At 30.2% G+C, this 12,302-nt stretch overlaps 1 non-coding gene across 1 annotated transcript; it reads right to left on the bottom strand.

Moving 5' to 3' along the window:
* Window positions 1-306: 306 nt before the first annotated feature.
* On the bottom strand, window positions 307-380 carry Trnai-aau (transfer RNA isoleucine (anticodon AAU)). Its single transcript has one exon. It is a non-coding gene; the product is annotated as a tRNA-Ile (tRNA).
* Window positions 381-12,302: the final 11,922 nt, after the last annotated feature.

Here is a 12,302-nt window from a genome sequence, read left to right as displayed (position 1 = left end):
ATAATTATCGCTATAATGCGATCAGGAGGGAAAATTTTCTTTAGACAAAAAAAAAAAATATATTTTAATACAACGACATTACCTATCTACCCAAAATAACATGTGATACATTTTTAAGAATATAAAATATTATTCTATTCGTTCAAACCCTTCTAATGAACAGTTTTTAAAAAATAAATTTTTAAATAAAAAAATTTCGAATAATTTATTTAGTTTCAAAATTAATTAATTAAAAATAACCAAATCACTAAACTATTATGAGTTTTTCTATATTTCTTTCTGAATATTTAAAAAATAAAAAATACTTGGCCCATGGGGGGATCGAACCCACGACCTTCGCGTTATTAGCACGACGCTCTAACCAACTGAGCTAATGGGCCTGCTGATACAATGTGTAAAACATAAACTCGTCGCCTGAGAATTGTTTTGTCGTATACGCCAATTTTGGAATTTTGGGAAATCGCATTTTAAGGTTTGAGCTTTTATAAAAAAAAAACTGGCCGATAGATTTTTTTCAATTTTTAATAGAATATTTTGTGCGATATCTTCTTCATATTTATGTTGTCAAAATTGTCACATCTATTTTAGTTTTCAAATTATCAAGGTTTTTATCCAAAATCAGTTTGTCGTAAACGCCACCAAAATCAACTTTTTTTCCATCCCATACACGTACGACAAAGTAGGCGCACGTACGATATTCCAATACTAAAAAATAAATAAAAAAATTTTCACAGTTCGTTTTTATTTATTAATTAAACATTTAAAAAATAGTTTCTTATTACATAGAACTAGTATTGGTTTGACTTAGAGGCTCAATTATTAAAATAAATAGATTAAAAATAAAGAAAAACCAAAAAAATATGCCCATAAACATAAAAAAAATTAAAAAAATGTCTTAACAAAAAATAAAAGTCATCCTATGGCTATGAAATATGAAAGAAATAAAATAAAAATAAACCAAGTTTGGTTAAATTAATAAATTAATATATGTAATGGTCATAAATAAAAGTAAATTAAATAAATATCAAACTAAAGAATTTATTCTAATTTTTTGATTTGAATAACGCTTCATAATATTCTTGGTCTGATTTAGGCATAAATATGAAAAGGCTTTTAATATCAATAATCTTATCCTTAGTTATCGAGTTAGATTTTTTAGTAATTTGAAGACATTGGCTGAACAAATTTACAGGAGTTGCTATGGTAGACTTTTTATATGTTTTAAATATTGATGAGCTTTTATATTCCACTTTTCTACCGCTCGCTTTATAAAATAGTTTTAAAGTATAATCAGTAACATCAATTTGCAAAACAATAACGCAAATTTAGCGAAGAACAATGGCGCCTTATAAAAATAATTTTCGACCAGCAGGTGTTTTTTGCGAGCGGGTGCAATAACAAAACTCACAGCAACCCTTTTTCGCTTCGTTCACCACAACGCGCGTGAACGAAGAGGCGCCACGGGCTCGGCACCCACGACTACAGTCGACTTGTTGATCTTGTGTGTTCGATACAAGATCAATAAGTATACAGCAATAAAACAGCAACCTTTTTTACACTTTACTTCGTTGAAGACAGCGCGCGCGAACGAAGTGACAAGATCAATAAGTGTACAACAATAAAACAATAAAACTGCGACCTTTTTTCATTTCGCTCAAGACAACGCGCTTGAACGAAGCAGCGCCCGTGACCGACGGTCGACTTCTTGATGTTGTGTTCAATAGAAGATCAACAAGTGTACATATTTATAAGCGATACTTGCGATCGAGGATGAGTTCAAGTATCTAGCGGCAGGAACAAACGACAAGAACCATGACAAAATTAAATACAACATTTGAGATGTCTCTCAGATGCAGTTTTTTCTTCCTTGCACCTCTAGGAATAGTGCAAAACCTCAAGTAGCGCAAAGCTTAATGCAGCCCTTAGTTTTTAAATTCGTTGTCCTTATAGCACATGAAGTCCTTATTTTCAATAAATACTTTTCTAGTAGGTTTATTATATTTGTTTATATTCTATTTGGGTCATATACCTACATACATGTAAGACAAAACAAGTTCGAAATTTTCTACCGTATCTGTTTTGTACGACGTACGATAAACCAATACTGAAGAAAAAAAAGCTGAAAGATACATAGAATTTTTGTCGTAAACGCCAAAAGTTGGCGCTTACGACAAACCAACGCTAATCCGATGCTTATTTTGTGGATATACGACAAAATGCACACTAATTATCTCAGTAACGGTAAACGATAGGACAAATCTGATAACAGAAATGAAAAGAGAACGTTCTAAAACCTATTACTACATATCCAGTTTAAAAAAGTGCATTTTGGCGTTTACGACAAAACAACTCTCGGGCGACGAACTGTCGATTAAATTATATTTATTTGTGTATTTAGTTAAGATAACGCCAACAAATTATACAGATAAAAATTCGTGATAGATAGGAAAGCCTTTAAACAAATAACAAGAGTTTATTAATGATTTCTGGCAAAGTGCAACTCTTATAGAAACAAAAATAGGGTAAACTACCCAGTGACCGACACCCTTGCCAGTTACCGACACCTGGCACAGTTTTTCCGTTTTCTTAAGGTTTTGTTAGGGTATAGCGTACGGAAACTATTTTTAACGCGTTCAGACATGTATATTCCATCAGAAGACACTTTACTTCATAGTTGGTAGTGATTGGTTTTGTTGTAATAAAAGGGGCAAGTTTTAAACCTCTGTGAAGTGCATGAAACTTGAGAAATTCTTAAGAAAGGCGTAAGTACAAATCATTGTTTAAACAATATATCTGTATATTGTACAAAAATTAAAATTGAATATTTTGTTAGAGAATTTCTTTGTAGATCTATTTCAATTTAAGTTATTACAAAAATAATAACATAATATAATTTTACGTGGGGTGTTCATAATTAGATTATAATGTTCAACGAAATTCAGTGACCGACACTGGTGTCCATAACTGGCGCAATTAGACACGTTTGATGAAATTAGTTATGGTCACTGTTCTTTTTCTGCCATTATTTTCAAACCACTTTTTGTTTGCTCCTAAGGCCTAGTTTACAGTTCACCGTGTAAAAAAAAAACCAAAGATTCAAAGCATCGCGTAGAGCTTTTAAATAAGTTTATAAAGTGGGTTTCCTTTTGATTGTGTAAAATTACTTTAAAAAAGTGTGAAAGGAATATGAAAACGGTTCATTCGATTTATGCAAGGTGTGTGTATTGTTTGACAATCCTTTTTATGCACACGCTAAAAACTTAGCCCTTGTTTGCCTATTTTTATTACCCTTAAGTTCATACATACCTACTAGATTCTAATCTTCCACCTTCAAGTTTGAGGTCAAATCTTCTTTGTGTTCCTAAATCTTTCTTTTTAATTTTAAGGCATGTAACGTTCTGTCTGGGTCCTTATTCTGGTTCTGTGAAAAAATGAAATGATAAAATTTTCACCATCGGAGTTTTCATTCGACTTTTCATTTTATCATTCCATTTTTGCTTTTAAGCTACCTATCCCTACATTTTTCTACTGATTAGGTAAATAGATACGGCAATAGTCAAAACGTTAACGTATGATCATAAAAATATAATTAATTTTTGACGTATTCTATGGCAACTTTTAATTTTCTTGTTAAAAAAAGGATGTATTTCCTTTTTCCATCAAAGTTTGAAAGTTTGTGTCTTGATATATGTAGGTACGTAGTTCAACGGTTTGTTTGTATTGCTCGACTGATAATCTTTTTATGTGGGATCGAGCTCCTTTTTTTTTTGTTATCATGGCAGGTACGTATTGTTCTTTACACAGAAAATATTTTTCATGTTATAGAATTTTGACTTTAATTTCCATGTTTCCACTGAATCAGAATCGATAAAAAATATTTTCATCAAACTTTTTACAGAACCAGAATAGCCCACCTAAAGTAGAACAGAGAACAGGGGTCGAATCCCGGCACACGGTTGTTAACGTGTGAACGCTATGTGTACCTAACTTTTTCTTTTACCGTGATTCGACCCCAGGTATTGAAAATTAAGTTTTGTTATGCGTTGAACTGTAAGCTAGTTTTAAACGTTATTTTCAAGTACTTGAGTGTTCGTCGGCGTCGACATTTCAGGCTATTATTTAAAAAGGCCAAAACAGAAGCAAAAGCACTCTCAGTTTTATCGCCGGTGTACGATGTTCCTTCTTGAACTAAAAACGTACAACGAGAGAATGTCAGTAGTAAAACCGTCTTGTTGTTCGGTTCTAATTCAAAAACGGACATCTTACACACCGGCGATAAAACCAAGATATAAATGCAGCTTAGCTATGGGTGTCCATAACTAAAAAAATCTGGTGTCCACTACTGAAAATATGGTGTCGGTAACTAAAAAACCGGTAAGGTATTACATTTTTAATTTTGATATTTTTAAGGAATTACTGAATTATTGAGGAGCTCAGAACTAAAACGGCCTAACCCACATTTTCAAAAAAATCAAACTGAGTACACAGATCGAACGGCAATAAAACAATTTATAATATAAAAATACATCCCCATTAAATTACATTAAATAGAGTTAAAATTAGAGCCAAAAACTTTTGTCACTCTAGTGGACGCCATTTTGGCTTCGGCGACAAAATTGCCTAAATCATTTATAGCAAATGTAGTTTCGGAATAAAAAAAATATCAGACCTTAGCCCAAAAGTATAGCCAACACTCCTAACTAAAAACAATTACAAACTAAGTATTGAATAATATTTTTTTTATAACTTTTACAAGCCAACAAAAAAGAAACCCTGAAAATATGATTTTCTTTAAACTCGTTTTTTCTCAAAACGAAATTTTGTGGGTTAGGCCGTTTTGGCGCCGAGCGCCTCATTTATGCTTTCATTTTACTTAAAAACCATTTCTTATAGTTTAATTAACCATTTAAATAATTAAAATTGAAGCAGTGTAGGGAAAGTTATGAATTTTCAATCACAAATTATTCCTTAAGGGTGTCGGTCACTGGGTACGTTACCCTATATAGATATTGAGGAAAATGTCAATTTTTCCTTAAAAAATAGTCGGAGTTCTTATAAAATTTTATGAAAATCTACGTTTTATGTTTCAAGTAAGCTTGATTTTTTTTAAAGCAAAATATTGGTATTAATATTTCAAGTAAACCCACTTACTGATTTCTTAGAAAAAACTACCTAATTTTCTATAAAAAAAAGTTGATGAAACATTTTTTGAGTTTTGAAAATTATACGTCATTCAAAATAAAAAAAAAATTAAAGAAGTATAGGTAATGCGAAATTTTCATCCCATTTTCGTTCTTTTAACTATTTTAAAATAAAGACGCCAAGACCTTTCTAACGCTTTTTTTTACCATTTTTCCTTTTTGAAACGACCTATTTGTAGCCATGATAAACTTTTTTGGTTGACCTAGCGTTTATCGTAAATATCAGTTTCTTGCCTACCGACTTATTACATTGTTTGAAATTATTAATTGGTCTTTTATTTCCTGAGGTTATTTTATTACTGATTAATAATAATAATTATACTTTACTCAAAATCCTGTTACAACATTCTATAGACAAACGATTTTAATAAACTAAATTTTTGTATATTTTTCCAAAATAAAACAAATTTTTTTTTAATTAGTTAAAAGTTTAACTGATGTGATATTCTGAAGAAATTAATATTCGAAAAATTTATAAACAAAGTTTCAAAAAAAAAAAATTGTAAGCCCGTTTTTAAAAAATTGATTTTTCAAAAAAAAAATGATTTTTTTTAAATCCAAACACGAGACAGAGAGTTTTGAAAATTTAGAAATTTTAATAAATTACTGTATCAAAATTTTATTTATGAAAAAGTCAGAAATCAAGTAAACGGGTCTTTGGCAGGTATTGTTGATTATGGTTCTATTGTTTTTTAAACATTATTTGACATAGTATTCTTTAAGTCAAAATTGTTTTTGAGAAAAATAACCTTTTCAAGTAAAGTCATTACAGTCTGACCATGGTTTTTTTTTGTTAAATCCATTGAGTTTCATTGCTTCAAAAATAGCTATATTTAAAATATTTAAAATATTCTTCGTAAGTTTTTCTCAGATCAAATTTTTCTTAATGCATTTTTGTTTAACTTTTACTCTTAAAAGTCAAAAAATTATTTCTTCTTCTCGATACTAATTAAATTCATTCACGGCACGAAGCATTTTCTTTAAATCTTGAAAACTTATAAACTCTATCCATCATATCAAGACCTTCTCATCGAACGAGAAGAAACGAGGCTACAAGTTGGTTATATATCCATCTCCTTGGAAGACCGCTTTAATTAAATATCTACCACCATCAAATGAACACCCAGTTTCTTCCAAGTTTTTCAATCTTATTCCTTTGGTCTTCCCAACGTTAAAGAAAAAAAAAGAGAGATGTAGACACAGCTGAGGTATATAGAATGGCTGGAAGAAAAACTTAAAACATTTTACACGTTCAAAGGAAGTTTAAATCATTCGGAAAGACCAACTTGAGGATGAAGGAGTATCAGAATCAAAACCATCAAACAGCCGCCGCTACCACACCGATACCCACTTTCCACTTTAGAAACACCGCCAAACCCGATAGAGTGGAGAGCTTCACTATCACTTTAGTAGATGGCCCCGCAGCAATGAGTTGAATTATTGAATCTGGTTTCGATCGCACTTCTTTACAATCGAAACTTTCTCTCTTTAGGTTTTTTTTTTTTTTTTTTGTATTTGTATTCCAACTCAAAAGTCCTTCGTCCTTTTTTGCTTGATAGGGGCTTCTTCTGCTTCTGCTTTTTTGTCTCATTTTCAATACTTCCAAACCACAACTTTATACTTAACTTATATCTTAAACGGATAATGATAGTTTTTGCTGCTGCTGCTGTAGTCGTCGTCTCTTTGAATAAAAAGGACGAAAAGAAGGCGAAAAAGAAGAAGAAGGTAGGTAAAAAAGGATTCCCTCTTGATTCTTCGGGGTTTTTCATCATTTAAGTTGCATACAAAGCAATTTTCTTACTTCGCCAGCCAGATTTATGCAAATGCAATTCGAAAAGTTTATCCGCACTCTGACCGCACATTGTATGCGATGACGTCGTCGTCGTCGTTCTCGAACCTCGAACAAGGATGATGATGACGACGACGGACCGACTTAGTTTCAAAAAAAAAAAAAAAAAAATCAACCAAAACAAAAAACCAGGAAGAGTCTCTGGGAAATAGAAATTAAAAATAACAAAAAAAAAGCCAAAACAAAAACTTAAAATAGTGAAAAATAATTAAAATATCCTGGAACTCTGTTTGTTTGTAGTTTTTTTTTTTTCCTTTAATTTCTGTTGAATCTTTCCTTATGCTCATCTCTCTCTCTGGCAGCATAATTAAATTTAAGTTTGCATTTCTCTCTAAACTGCAAAATCATTATCACTCGTTGAATGCAAAAACAGCGAGATGAATTCTTCGATTCGTATGAAAAATAAAAAAGAAATACAAAAAAGTTGAATCCTTGCACATCCTTTTAATATATTTTTTTTTCTTTTATTGTTTATACTTTTTTTTTTAATTTTTTTGTTTGAATCTAGTATAGGCATCTAGGATAGAGAATAGGAGGGTCTGTCAGAGCTCAGAGAAAAGATAGAGAAGAAAATTGAGAATGCACACAAGGATATAAAAGGGATATCGAAAGGAAGAAAACGAAAAAAAAAAAAAGTCGAAGAATCCTTTATAGCAAAGTATTGGGCTGGAGAAGAACTTTGTGGCTGAAACCACAAGATAACATAAAACAAAACGAAAGAAGTTAGCAGCAAAAGAGTCTGTGTGATCCGATGGTGTAGTAGGTACCTCTATAAAAAGTGGGGTTCGAGGTTAGTCCTTTTTTTTTTTAATTTTTCCTAGGAATTCAATTACAGAAATGCTTTTGAAGATATAAATACTTACGCACAGAGTTGGATAGATGGGGCGTTTGTTCATGAGAAATGAATTATATAGAGAAAAGGAGTGAATAGAGATATAAAACGACTGACTGCGAGGACTTAGGCAGAAATGGATTGCTTTTGACTGGCAATTTAGAAAGTTCTTTTTTTTCTCTCATCTTTTTTTTTTCAAATTAGAAATGAAGAAGAAATATAAGCACTTTTATAACATACAAGAAAGAGAAATAACCTCTTATTGATCGATTGGTTATGTTTCATTTTAAATGCCAAAGTTGAAGGCCTTTGACGAGTTGAGTTGAGATGTAAGAGCGGAAATGGCTTACTTTGAGAAAAAGAGGAATAGGTCAAGGGTACCTACTTGTATGTACTTGGTTTTTGACTCTTCTTCCTAGAAAAGGTTTGGAAAGAAATCAAAAAAAGGCTTTTACGAATTTTTAATTTGAATTGGAATTACTATCTGCAGTCAAAGGAAAAGAGATTATTGGGAAATACAAAAAAGAGTTAAAAACAAGAAATGAAATCTGAGGTTGGGAAATTGAGGTTAATAATTTCCTTTGAAATTGACTTCTGAAGAAGGGTTTGTTAATATTGGATCCGAATTTTTTATAGGAAACAACTTTTTTTTTAAAAGAGATTTAAAATTCTGGACTTATTTGTATCAAAATTGGCTTTTAAATGCGTATTTGAGCTAAGAGTAATAAATAAAAAATACAAAATGCGTAGGTATATGGTATATGAAATACAAAAATACAAAAATACAAAAATTCAAAAATACAAAAATACAAAAATACAAAAATACGAAAATACGAAAATACGAAAATACAAAAATACAAAAATACAAAAATACAAAAATACAAAAATACAAAAATACAAAAATACAAAAATACAAAAATACAAAAATACAAAAATACAAAAATACAAAAATACAAAACTACAAAAATACCAAAATACAAATATTTGAAAATACAAAAATTACAAAAATACAAAAATATAAAAATACAGAAATAAAAAATTCAAAAATACAAAAATACAAAAACAAATTTCAATGACTTTAAAAAGACAGGCATTTATTCATTAAAAAATAGCGTTCTCAATCTGATCAATACAAAAGGTTCTACTCCGGACTATGCCATAATTTTCATCATAAATGCCTTCATCGTTTCCTTCCAAAACTCAGAGTAATGTAACTATTAAAAAAAAAATCACTTTCCTTTCAAGCTCAAGAACGCCATCAAATCGATTTATTTTACCTAAAGGACAAAAAAAATAGAAATTTCTTCCTCAGATATTGAGGTCATCTATCTAAATCAATTGATGGTAACATTCATTGATATTACTCTACAGACAAATTGCTGCAAAAAAGGTATTTTTTTTTTCTTTCCAAAAAAGCACGTTCCATGACCTCTCCGAGAGACTACGACGACGACACAAAAACAGGTGTTTTTTTTTTTTTAGTGTTCATCATAAAATGCCACCATTATCTGTTTTCAATTCTGTTGTTCCACTTTAAGTGATATACTAATCCACTTAGAGAATTCATAAAAAATAAACTTTAGCTACTACCTCAAGACTGACCTACTTTTTCACCATAGCACAAGCACAAGGATGAACATGACACAAGAAGAAGAACCTCTTTATCCCTACACCATCCTTATGCTCCTATAAACCTATAGTCACGGATGTCTTTATCGTCGTTGTCGTAGACCATCGTCGTAGTCTTTTTTGTTGTCCTATAACCGCAACCTGATCAACAGTAAGGAACAGAAAAAAAAAAGTTGAACTGAATTTTTTACCGTTAAGTTGGTCCTTCCCACTCACTCTCACTCCCACTTAAGAAAAGAATACATTTTGGTTTCTATAATGGAATAAAAAACAAACAACTAAAAGAATCCTGTCAGCCTTAGTGGTTTTGCTTTTGAAGGCTTGCCTGTGCCATAGAACAAGAAGGTTAGGTCCTAGGTTCTTATAATATAGACGTATATAGCCTCTATTTACTAACCAAAAATCCATTCTTTTACCCAAAAAATATTATTTCTGTATGGCTCTCAAAAGCTGGTTTAAAAATACTTGAAATTTTCAATTGGTTTTGCCATTTTTTTCGAACCTAAAGAGAGAGAGAAAAGTTATTGGTCCTTTTATGCATTGTTCCTTTTTTTGATGGTGTTGTGTGTGGGTGGGTTTGGGTGAGTTTTTTTTTACTATGATTCCCTCCTGTCAGTGTGAAGAAGGGCTCAATTGCCAAAACACTATACATCTACCACTTTTGGGCCTTTTCGATTGTTTTCTCGAGTTTTTTTTTTTTTTTTTTTTTTATTTTCGTTTTTCTTTTGTTGATTTGCTTTCATTTTTATTTTTGCACATTACTCAGTTCCTGTATATATTATTATTGCCGATTCACTTTTGATTTTTTTTTGTGTTTTTGTTGGTTTTTGAAGTTGTTGAATGTTGAAGTGAAGATATATTTTTTTATGTTTTTGAAGAGTCGATACTTGAAAATGGAAATTTTATTCGAGATTCCTTGAATAATAATAATTCTTTTGTGTTGTGTATTATTGGGAGCAATAAAAAAGGCTCTTTTTCTCTGGTGTCTTTTGTAAAATTTGATGGTGTAACTTATGATGAGTGGTAAAGTTGATGATGCTGATGATAAAGTACCTATAGTGGCAATGGTACATGGTTATTTCGTTTAGGTATTTAAATTTTATTTTTTATTGACTTTTTGTTTTGAATTAATGTAAAGTTTTTGGGTGAACTTTTTGAATAATTTTTTTGAAACAAAATAAGTTTGCGATTAAAAGGCTATAATACTGTTTTTTTTTTCTTTTCATTTCAGTGGATTAGCTGGTGACCTGTTGCTGAACATACCGTAAGTTTTTTTTTTTTTTTAATTATCAGTAATATCGATAGGTGAAATGAAAGAGAGAATTGAAAGCAAAAATCAATGATTACATAAAAGCTCTTTTTTGACCCAATTTCCAGAAGCAAAACCTGGGACACATTCAAAATTTTTCGGATAGTTTTGAAAATATTGATTCTTCAAAAACATAAAAATAAATAAAAATTGAAATTTTTTAAAATGCGTTTTCATAATTTGTGCTTCATTTTGATATAAATATTTCTTAAACAATTTTATGATAGCATTTTCGTTGAAATCATTTAAGTCGTATACAAAAGCGTTTTTATACTTAGGTCCAATTTATTGACTCTCAATTAGACTTAAATCGCCATTAAAAAAGGGAATTTTAAAATTAAAAACCAATTTCGTTTAATTCAGTCTCTTTTAAGGATTTTTTTGAAGTTTCGCATCATTAACTAATTGAGCATTAAATTTAAAAGTCGTTTTAGTTAAAACACCAAATTCGACCTTTTAAGGGATTTTTAGAGCAAATGGAGGTATTAAACAGAATTTCTATTTATTCACTCTCCATTAGTGTCAAATGTCATTTCATTTATTGTTTGATTATTATTTTAATTGAAAAATGTCAAATGATCTAAAGAATTATTAAAAATACATCACAATTATGAATAAAAGTCCAAACTAGAATTTTTTGAAGGTATACACATATGCATTTCTACCATAAATAAGTACAAAATTCAAAGAAATGAATGCATTTTTTGTCTACTCCACACATATAGTACTAGATCTTCTACATTATATTCTCCACTTCTAAACTAATCAGGTTTGAGATGCTGCATAATATTAGCATCTCAAAACATTGCAATTGAACCCATGAGAAGAAGAGATCTAAAGCTTACTTCTAAACTAATGACACGAGATGAATGCCGATAACACTTAAATTTAAGTTGTTATTTGACATCGCTGGAAAAAATTAAAAATTTCACTAAACTCCTTCTTCTTCTCATGGCTTCAATTGTAGGTTGTAGCATTCTTTGGTTACCACTGGTATATCGTCAATGTCGTGCATTTTCGCCTGGCGTTTTCAGCTGCAAAATACTTAAGGGCCATAGTTTTCTTCAAATTCAAATCTATTTGATTTGACAAAATTGTAGCTTTTGACAGATTATTTTTCAAAAAAAAAATAAAAAATCCCTAGGATATTTTTAACAGAGTTTTAAATTTAAAGTTTCCATTAAAAGTAAGGACTTTAACTAAAGAAGAGTGAATTAAATGAATTTTTAATGATGTATACTTAAAGGCGACAATAGTTTAACAAGGCCGTTAACTAAAGCGATAAATTTCAAAATTTAATGGAGGCTCAATAAATTGGCCCTTAATAAGTACTGTTAATCACTTCTAAAAAAATATTTTTTTAATCAAAATCGTGAGAGTTATTTTTTAACATTTTAATTTTATTTAAAATGATTTTAAAATTGTATAATCTTTGAATAAATTTCTAACATGTCCTTGAAATTTTTGGAATTTAGCTGGGTT

The sequence above is a fragment of the Episyrphus balteatus genome, chromosome 4, assembly GCF_945859705.1.
Source record: "Episyrphus balteatus chromosome 4, idEpiBalt1.1, whole genome shotgun sequence".
Lineage (NCBI taxonomy): Eukaryota > Metazoa > Arthropoda > Insecta > Diptera > Syrphidae > Episyrphus > Episyrphus balteatus.
The sequence above is the reverse complement of the archived record's forward strand: the minus strand, read 5'-3'. Positions and strand labels throughout refer to the sequence as shown.